At 46.4% G+C, this 10,859-nt stretch overlaps 1 protein-coding gene across 3 annotated transcripts in view; it reads left to right on the top strand.

Moving 5' to 3' along the window:
• The first annotated feature begins 8,260 nt into the window (after positions 1 to 8,260).
• TMEM184B (transmembrane protein 184B) overlaps positions 8,261 to 10,859 on the top strand; it is a 44,262-nt gene continuing 41,663 nt past the window's right edge. For 2 of the 3 annotated variants that reach the window (XM_038383894.2, XM_043490543.1), the window contains exon 1: positions 8,265 to 8,476. The gene's annotated coding sequence lies outside the window, so the exon portion shown is untranslated. Of the gene's footprint in view, positions 8,477 to 10,859 lie in introns of all 3 variants that reach the window. The other variant, XM_038383875.2, reaches the window with a different exon arrangement.

Here is a 10,859-nt window from a genome sequence, read left to right as displayed (position 1 = left end):
CTGGGAACATGTTTGACTAGAATTACTGGAAAAAAAGCACATGGCTGGAGCACCTAAAAATAAAGCTGAGCTGGTCTTCAGAGTCATGGTGCAGCCAGCACTGTGGCCTTGGTGTGGGGAGAGCTGTGAGAAATATGATTCAGGAGTCTTTTTATGCCTGGACTGGAGAAGTTTGCGGGGGTGGGGGGGGGTGGCTGACTCCAGGAAAGATAGTGAGGTTTCCACCTTGTGCATTTATGTACACATTTTTGTCCCCTGTTAAACATGATTTTGTCTCTGTCAAGGCTTTGATCGATCAAAATCAAATCATTCTGTTGATTATCTGTCAGTTTCTCCCTCCAGCCTGAAAAATGTTGTCTTAAATATAAATGTACTGTACAGGGAAGGGGAAAGTCTATGTTGTAGTTCTAGACAACTGAGATCCAAATTTGGACCTGGTGTAAGTGGGACTAACTGCTCTTGAAGTTCATTCTTCCATGTCTGCATCTGGTCCCTGTGGTGCTCTCCCTGTGAGTCGATTTTAATATTGAAATATTTTATTTCTAAGTACTGACTCCTACAGTTACACCATTCTGAATAAACAACCAGATGAGAGTTCAATTTCCTGCTAGTCATAAAACTTACTAAATTGATTTTTAAAAAACAAACAAACAAACCTGGGAATAAATGACTGTCAACTCACGAATCCTTCCAGCTTCATCTGTTAGCCAGTGAAGACAGCTGCACCTTCAACTTAGAAGCCTTTAATTTGTTGGGCCATGTAGTAGCTCGCTCCGACAGTGTCTGTGCATGGTAGCCATGGAGTGTTAGAACCCCTCCCCAAAATCCGGAGACTCTCAAGTGTGTTTTGGAACCTCTGTAGCATCCCTCCCTGTGCTTTCCAAGGTAATGGAGTGAAACTTGACTCCCTCCTTTTCTAACTTCTGTTTCCTGTGGAAGGCCGGAGGGGGCTCAGAGGTAACTTAGTCCCAGACTGCTGCCTTTCTGCATGTCCTCTATTACTGAAAACTCGGGCTGTGTGGGGATAATGATACTTCCCTCCCTCAGGGAAGTCCCTTGATCTACCGATGAAAAGGACTATCTGGACATGTGGTGGTGGTGGTACATCATGTCTGAATGGCTTGGAGGGCAGTGCCACAGCTTGGATAATCGCAATTCTCATTCTGTGGGGGCACTTCCAATTATCAGATAATTATTTGGATAATAAGAATATATCTGTAAAGTTCACCTCTGCCTTGCTGGTGACAAGGACCAGTCTCTAAAAGCAGCAGCAGAAAGCACTGTCACTGCACCTCAGTCCTGACATGGAGCACCTCCTGCTAGTCCAGTCCTGGGGCCCAGCAACATATATTTTTTTCCACATGGATGGATCAAAATTTATACTTTATCGCTTGGGCAGAGGATCCTCTTTTCCTACTCTTCTCTTGTAACTTTGTCTTTCAGATTTGCCCACTCCCACCTGCTCATGGAAAGAATTAATCTGACGCAAATGGGAAGGTCTCACTCGGAGATTGCAGTTCTTAATGTAACTGAAGCTTAGAGCAATGTAATAAATGCTAGTAAATTTTACAGATTTTTTTAAATAAAATGACCTAGATGTCCGTAGTATTCACCTGCTGTACAAAAGAGCTGAGAGCACTCTGACAGTAGGGAGCTGAGGGCCAGCTGCTGCCCTGAATTGCTTACCAATTTTCAATTTAAAATCAAAAATAAACACAGCCACAGTATTTGCTTAGGGATCTATCATCATTAGAGGACTAGGTTAGAAATGGGCTTGTTTGCTCTCACCAGCAATAAAGCACAGCTAATCAGCTTTGGCTTTTGCCCTGCGGTTTGATGGAAGGAAACAGATAGGCTGGGTTTGGTTCTCTGGTTCTCTCTGTTAGTGGAACTTGTGAAAAGTGTTAAAGGTGAAGTGCAAAGAAAAAAAACGTTTTCTCTTACTGTTTCTGTAAAGATGTAGAATTCCACAGTGGGGTTCTTGCATCCCTCTCTTTGCTGGAAGGACCTTGGTCAGATCCTTGGAGGACGAGAATAGTGGTTTGGCCCAAGGCTGCCCCTGGAGTGGAGCTACCACTCTCTCCTAGCTGAGGGCAGAGTGGATGCTAAGTCTTTGGTTGTAGTGCGAGAGCTGTGGTTCACATGGCAGCCTCATCACAATCTAGGTCCTCCAATAATATCCCCAAGGTCCTCCAGCAAACAGGAAGGGAAGACCTATTCTTCTATTTCTAACTAAAAATTCACATGTGCAAGGAAATCAGGGAGGGCAGGGCTGAGTGGTGAGGCAGAGTTTATTCCTTTTCTTTATTATGTATTAAGAGTAAAAACAACTGAAGGTGGCAGGGAAAGGCTAAGATGGCGAGACAGGCAAATGGTCTCCCATTTGTGTAGTAAAAAACTCCAGCAACCTAAGCTAGGTCTATGCTTATGTACTATGTATGTATCTTGTGAACCTTGTAACTGATACTTGTAATCTCTTATAACTCAAGCCTGATCCCAGATGTATAGTACCTTCCTTTTTAACTTGTGTAAACTTGATTTTAAACATTAGCTTTAATTTTTTAAATTTATTAGGAACATAGGGAACACCACATGAGACCAAACCAATGATCTTTCTAGTCCACTGGCCTGTCTCTGATGATGACAATGCAGACTGCTTCAGAGGAAAATTACTTCCAATCTCAACACACCTAAAAGGGCAATGTTATATTGCTGAAGTGGAGGAGGTGAGTTTTTTTCCTGACATCGGCTGCTCATCAGTGTATGCCATGGAACGGGTGGATTAATAGCCTTTGTAATTGCTATCCTGTCATGTATCATTGTCAATGCTATTCTTAATCAAAGAAACAACTAATCCTTGTTAAAATCTTACTTCAATAATTTCATGTGGTGGTGAGTTCCACTGGTTTATTATAGATTACTAAGGAGTTCCATGAAGTAATTCTATTACTTGATGGTATGTGTAAAGAGCATCTGAAGTAAGTGTGTGCATCTATTATATATATACACACACACACACACACACACACACACACACACACACACACACACACACACACACACACACACACTTCAGATGCTTTGTGTGTGTGTGTAATAGATGCACACACTTACTTTAGATGCTCTTTACACATACCATCAAGTAATAATGACAGGTTTCAGAGTAGCAGCCGTGTTAGTCTGTATTCGCAAAAAGAAAAGGAGTACTTGTGGCACCTTAGGGACTAACAGATTTATTAGAGCATAAGCTTTCGTGAGCTACAGCTCACTTCATCGGATGCATTTGGTGGAAAAAACAGAGGAGAGATTTATATACACACACAGAGAACATGAAACAATGGGTTTATCATACACACTGTAAGGAGAGTGATCACTTAAGATAAGCCATCACCAGCAGCAGGGGGGGGAAAGGAGGAAAACCTTTCATGGTGACAAGCAAGGTAGGCTAATTCCAGCAGTTAACAAGAATATCAGAGGACCAGTGGGGGGTGGGGTGGGGTGGGGGGGAGAAATACCATGGGGAAATAGTTTTACTTTGTGTAATGACTCATCCATTCCCAGTCTCTATTCAAGCCTAAGTTAATTGTATCCAGTTTGCAAATTAATTCCAATTCAGCAGTCTCTCATTGGAGTCTGTTTTTGAAGCTTTTTTGTTGAAGTATAGCCACTCTTAGGTCTGTGATCGAGTGACCAGAGAGATTGAAGTGTTCTCCAACTGGTTTTTGAATGTTATAATTCTTGACGTCTGATTTGTGTCCATTCATTCTTTTACGTAGAGACTGTCCAGTTTGGCCAATGTACATGGCAGAGGGGCATTGCTGGCACATGATGGCATATATCACATTGGTAGATGCGCAGGTGAACGAGCCTCTGATAGTGTGGCTGATGTGATTAGGCCCTATGATGGTATCCCCTGAATAGATATGTGGACAGAGTTGGCAACGGGCTTTGTTGCAAGGATAGGTTCCTGGGTTAGTGGTTCTGTTGTGTGGTTGCTGGTGAGTATTTGCTTCAGATTGGGGGGCTGTCTGTAAGCAAGGACTGGTCTGTCTCCCAAGATCTGTGAGAGTGATGGGTCGTCCTTCAGGATAGGTTGTAGATCCTTGATGATGCGTTGGAGAGGTTTTAGTTGGGGGCTGAAGGTGATGGCTAGTGGCGTTCTGTTATTTTCTTTCTTGGGCCTGTCCTGTGTTAGGTGACTTCTGGGTACTCTTCTGGCTCTGTCAATCTGTTTCTTCACTTCAGCAGGTGGGTATTGTAGTTGTAGGAATGCATGATAGAGATCTTGTAGGTGTTTGTCTCTGTCTGAGGGGTTGGAGCAAATGCGGTTATATCGTAGCGCTTGGCTGTAGACAATGGATCGAGTGGTATGATCTGGATGAAAGCTAGAGGCATGTAGGTAGGAATAGCGGTCAGTAGGTTTCCGATATAGGGTGGTGTTTATGTGACCATCGCTTATTAGCACCGTAGTGTCCAGTGTTCCTCTGATATTCTTGTTAACTGCTGGAATTAGCCTACCTTGCTTGTCACCATGAAAGGTTTTCCTCCTTCCCCCCCCCCTGCTGCTGGTGATGGCTTATCTTAAGTGATCACTCTCCTTACAGTAAAAAGAAAAGGAGTACTTGTGGCACCTTAGAGACTAACAAATTTATTTGAGCATAAGCTTTCGTGAGCTACAGCTCACTTCATCGGATGCATTTGCTGTAGCTCACGAAAGCTTATGCTCAAATAAATTTGTTAGTCTCTAAGGTGCCACAAGTACTCCTTTTCTTTTTGCGAATACAGACTAACACGGCTGCTACTCTGAAACCTGTGATCTCCTTACAGTGTGTATGATTAAACCCATTGTTTCATGTTCTGTGTGTGTGTGTGTGTGTGTGTGTGTGTGTGTGTGTATATATAAATCTTTCCTCTGTTTTTTCCACCAAATGCATCCGATGAAGTGAGCTGTAGCTCACGAAAGCTTATGCTCTAATAAATTTGTTAGTCTCTAAGGTGCCACAAGTACTCCTTTTCTTTTTTCATCAAGTAATAGAATTACTTTGTGGAACTCCTTAGTAACATATAATAAACCAGTGGAACTCACCACCACATGAAATTATTGAAGTAAGATTCTAACAAGGATCTAATAATCCAGCAGTAGGTATTCTGATGGATTATTCTGGAAGTAAATCTTTTGTCAGATTGGGTGGGGTGGGAAAAGAGAGGATCTATATGCTAAGAGCTTGGGCATAAGGTATTGGAAATCCAGTCTCTTTCTGGAGAATCCCAAAACACTTTTACACACTTTCTGGACATTAAAACACACACATCTCAAAAGAATCCAGCATCTAGCTGATGCTTGATTCATTTGCACATGCTATAACCAATGCTGATTTCAGACCATGGAGCTAAATATTCCCTTCCCAAAATCTTCAGGCCCAGCAGCTTGTGCTCAGCTTGTTCCTTCTGCCTTTGATGCTGTAGTGTTTGGGAGACTGCTGCATTCTTGTTCTGTGTCCTGCATGGCTGAGTTTCTCTTTAGGTATTCCTTGCACATTCCTTCTCTGGTTGGTGAATATGAAAAAAATATATAGGTGTGTGCACTGTCTTATTAAAGATTAGCTAGTTATGTGTGCATGGATTGGAGGGAGCATTTGGTTAGTGGGGAACCTATTGTCTCTTGAGACATAGCTGTTTTATATACAAAAAAAAAACTTGTACAGTTCGATTATCTCAAAATACTTTGTCAAAGGGAGAGAGAGGAACAGAAATAGACAAGGGACCAAACAAGTTCTCAGCAGGTGGAGGATGGTGTTTATATCTGGACAAGTTTGAATAAAATAGCTCTAGAAGTATTTTGTGTATTGTAGTCTTGGGAAGGGTATGCCATCCTTTTAAGAAGGACCTGTTTACAGCTGAATGGATTATGAAGGGTACCTCTTAAAATAGGAATTGGTGAACTGGCTCTTTAAGTAGTGGCTGCCTGCTTTTGCAGGGAGAGAGGTTCCAAGGTGTAGGCAAATAATAGCTTGGTTGATTCTGGAGAGAGGGAGAGAGAGATGTATCTATGTGAGTGTGTGTTATTGGGGTAACTTTCTTTTATAGTGAAGCCACTGGTGACATCTGGTTGCAGGGTGTAATTAGGGGGATGTTAAGCAGCAGTTGTGGTCATCTGGATGCCCAGGGCATGAGGAGGAACTGCCTCTTTAAAGATAAAACTTACAAAAAGTTGGGCTTGTAATTTATGAAATATAGAAACTAGAAGGGTTTTTAATTTATCAATTGCTTATTTTATATTAAAAATTCAGGTCCTGATTAGGCTGGACAATTAACTTGACAGAAGTAGTGCAATAATATCTCAAGAGTTAAGACTTAAAACAGCTATGATGAGGGGTAGGGAATATTAGTCAGACTGCTTGAAATTCTTGGCATTTTTGTATTAACATGATCTAATTTAGGGCTGTCAAGTGATTTTTTTTAAAAAATTAATCTCGCTTAATCGTGCTATTAAACAATAATATTTATTTAAATATTTTTGATATTCTATATTTTCAAATGTATTAGTTTCAGTTACAACACAGAATACAAAGTGTACAGTGCTCACTTTATATTTTTATTACAAATATTTGCACTGTAATAAACCAAAAGAAATAGTATTTTTCACCTAATACAAGTACTATAGTGAAATCTCTGTCATGAAAGTTGAATTTACAAATGTAGAATTATGTGGGTAACTCCATTTAGGGTAGCAGACTGTTGTGTATATGGAATCCTTTAGGAATAACAGACCCAATATATTCAGACTGTCCAGAAGAGGGCTGGGGAAAATCCAGTAGTGAGAGTACATTGAAATAACCCTGCAACTACCAACCAACGTGGCTGGAAACCAGTATGTGACTGGTGGTTTGCAAATAGGGTGCTGGAGTGAGGGCTGCTGGACCTAGGGTGACCAGGTGTCCGGTTTTGTCCTGGTAATGCTTCAACTGGACCACCCAGTTGAAAAGGAATCCTGACAGCTCTGGTCAGCACTGCTGACCAGGCCATTGAATGGCCAGTTGGCGGCACCACAGTGGGGCTGGCAGGCTCCCTACTAGCACCATGCCGCAGCTCCCGAATCTGGAAGCAGACAATGTCCGGCTCCTAGCCTTAGGAGCTGCTAGGGGGGCTGCATGCTGCCCCTGCCCTCAGGCACAGCTTCCATGGGCTGGGGAGGAACTAGCGCCACACACGAGCACTCAGCAGGCAGCTCTTGAGGGGTGCATCTCCTGCTGCTGCCCACCCCTCTTCTCCTCATGCTCCTCGGAGGGGGCTGGGCTCAAGCTGCAGCCTGTACCCTGCTGTGAACCGCGGTCTGTCGCCCCATCGCCCGCACCCAGGAGTTGGAGGCATGTGTCTCCCTGTCTTGGAGTGCTGGGCATGGAGCTGCACCCCCATCCCCCTCACCGCATCCCTCCCTGTCCCAACTCCCCATCCCCCTCACTGCATCCTCTCTCCTTCACTACCCCTTTCCTCGCCCTCCTCTTGGCCTTGGCCTCGGCCTCTTTCCCTCCCCATCCTCTACCCCCTGCCCCATCTCTTACCCTCCAGCCCACCTAAAATTACAGTAACTTTAGTAACAAAAACCCTGAAGCTGGTTCGGAGAAAGGGGAAGAGGGGAGGGAGAAGAATCCTCAAAAGCTTTGTGAAATTTCATTTTTTTTTATTTATTTATTTTTTTTCAAGCCGGCGGGGGCGGGGGCGGGGCGGGGGCTGGGTTTTCTGGCCCGAGAAAGCTGGCACCCCGGGCTGGACCAGTGCTGGGGCTCGAGCGGGATGCTCAGAGCGAGATCTGCAGCCTGGGGGGCGGGGGGAGGCCGCCCGGGAGCTACAGCCGCGAAGCGGGGTGAGGGGGGCAGGGCAGGGGTGCCCCGGCCCAGCCTCTCAGGGCTCTGGGTTGGCCCCCTGCAATCAATAAAGAAGTTGGCTTCCCTTACTCGTCCTGGGAGTGTGAACCCGGCCCCTTCCCGCCTCTGTTTCACCGCCATCAGGCAGCCAAGGAAGGCAGGGGCCCCATTTCGAAGGGACCTTGGCCGGGCCCCCATAACTTCACACCGCTGCCGCCAGCTGGGTGCTGTAGGGGGGTAGTGCAAGGGAAGGAGGCGCTGCCCCTTTAAGAAGCCCCCGGCTGAGGAGGAGGGGGGAAGAGAGCGGGGGAAGGCGCTGCCCCTTTAAGAGCGCGCTGGTTACGTCATCCTTTCGCTCCTCCCCCCGGGCTGGGCGGGGCCTCGCGCGCTCTCTCTGCGCTTGCGCCGTGTTGCCTCCCCGAGGGACCAGGCTCCCACCTTCCCCGAGTCGCGGCGCAGACACAGACGCGGGCGCCGGGCAGCGCCAGGGGCAGCCGGGGACCTGCCAGGGGCGCGCGGCCGCGGCATGGGCTCGTGAGGGCCCCTCCCCCGAGCGACCGAGCGAGAGGGACAGAGCGACCCCTCCGGAGAGAGCCCGGCCCCGCCGCACGGTGAGGCACGATAGGGCACCGGATGGCGCGGGGCTGCGGGGTGCAGCGTGGGACTGATTGGTGGGGTGCTGCGGCATGGTACTTACTGGCACGGGGTAGAGCGGTGTTGCGTGGCACAATAGGATGCTGGCTAGTAAGCTGCTGGGTAGTACAGCGTGGTACTGGTCGGCACCGTGCAGTGGTGCTGGGTGGCAGAACATGGTGCGGTGCTGTATAGCACTGATTGGCATGGTGCTGGGGGGCGTGGTGTGGCCTGGTACGGACGGGTACGTGTGAAGTGGTGCTGGGTGGCATCGAGTGGTGCTGGATAGCGTGGTGTGGCATGGTACGGAACAGTACGTGTGAAGTGGTGCTGGGTGGTACGGTGTGGTGCTGGATAGCGTGGTGTGGCCTGGTACGGAACAATACATGTGAAGTGGTGCTGGGTGGCATCGAGTGGTGCTGGATAGCGTGGTGTGGCATGGTACGGAACAGTACGTGTGAAGTGGTGCTGGGTGGTACGGTGTGGTGCTGGATAGCGTGGTGTGGTCTGGTACGGAACAGTACGTGTGAAGTGGTGCTGGGTGGTACGGTGTGGTGCTGGATAGCGTGGTGTGGCCTGGTACAGAACAGTACGTGTGAAGTGGTGCTGGGTGGTACGGTGTGGTGCTGGATAGCGTGGTGTGGCCTGGTATGGAACAATACGTGTGAAGTGGTGCTGGGTGTGGCATGGTACGGAACAGTATGTTTGAAATGGTGCTGGGTGGCACGGAGTGATGCTGCATAGTGTGGTGCAGGATGGCGTGGTGTGGCCTGGTACGGAACAATACGTGTGAAGTGGTGCTGGGTGGCATCGTGTGATGCTGGATAGCGTGGTGTGGCATGGTACGGAACAGTACGTGTGAAGTGGTGCTGGGTGGCACGGTGTGATGCTGGATACTAAGGTGCTGGGTGGCACAGTGTGTGTGGTACTGGATTGGCCCTGAGTAATAGCGATTGGCTCATGGGGTGACCCATGGCATGGTGCGGGGTGACACTGAATTACATAGCATGGTGCTCTGTGGCACAGTTTGGTTCTGAACTGCACTGAGCAGTGAGTGTATAGAGGCATGGGGCAGTGTGGCATGACAATGCTGAGTGGTCTGTGGAACAGGATGTAAACTGTATTAATAGTCACGTGTATGTTTATATGATGAGTTGTGGATTTAGAAGGTGTGTATTTAGAACAATAAGGGTGCTGTGTATGTGCAGCATGTATGTATGTAGCTTATGTAGTGTACACTATACAGTGTGAGGTGTGCTTGTGGCATATGGGAGTGATATACAATGTGACAAACACTGGAGAATGCATTGTATGTGTGCTGTCTGGTCTATAGCATGCAGTTAGAGAAACAGTAGTATGGACCTATGGTAATGGTACTCATATTGCCTGTGTAACTTAACAAATCTAGTGGAGCACTACTCTGTTCTTAGGACTTCGGTTCCTATGTAAGATGAAATTCAGTGCTGGCCGATGCCAGGTGATGTACTTTGGAAGGAATAATTTGAAAAACTCATGGGTTAACTGGTTTCAGAGTAGCAGCCGTGTTAGTCTGTATTCGCAAAAAGAAAAGGAGTACTTGTGTTAGTCTCTAAGGTGCCACAAGTACTCCTTTTCTTCATGGGTTAACTGTAACTCAGGAAAAAGAGCTGAGCACTGTGGACAGCTCCATAAAAACCTCTAGTCTGCATGCAGCAAAACAGGTGTGGGAAGAAGGCGAGCTGGGATAACTAAGGAAAACATTGAAAGTGTAGTGCTGGTATAAATCAATATATGTGATCATATGGAATACTAACAAAAGGACACAGTAAAAATAGAGGGGACTCAAGAGAGGAGCAATGAAAATGATGTGTGTGGAGCTGGCTGGAAATATCAAAACACTCTGTGGAGACAGTTCAGTTTCACCACATTTTCTGCCAGTCGGCCTTTCCAGCTACTCTGCAACCTGCCTAGCACTGTGGGGAGCCTGGGCTTTCCAGGGTCTGTGGCACTAGAGCTGCCTGCCACACAGACTACTACAGGGCCAGGATTTCTTTCCCTTTTGCAGAGAATTCTGAAATTTTTGTTTCCTAATCAAAATAAAACCAAATTTCAAGATACCAGTCCTCTGTGAAGTGGAATTGCCTTTCTCCGGCCCGTTCTTCTTTGTTGGTTTAGTAAAACATTTTACTATCTATGCTAGTCTTAAACCAATGGCCTTTTGAATTCTGTGATTGGGGGGCTTATTCTTCTTTTATTTCATGTCCTCATTTTAAATAGTTTATATTCACACTGATGGATATGGAGATGGGCCCCTTTCTTTATCTGCACGTTCCTCTTAGTAGAGGTGTCTGTTTCTATTCCCAGCAGTTCAAAGGAAGTCAC

The sequence above is a fragment of the Dermochelys coriacea genome, chromosome 1 (assembly GCF_009764565.3).
Source record: "Dermochelys coriacea isolate rDerCor1 chromosome 1, rDerCor1.pri.v4, whole genome shotgun sequence".
Lineage (NCBI taxonomy): Eukaryota > Metazoa > Chordata > Testudines > Dermochelyidae > Dermochelys > Dermochelys coriacea.
The sequence above is the reverse complement of the archived record's forward strand: the minus strand, read 5'-3'. Positions and strand labels throughout refer to the sequence as shown.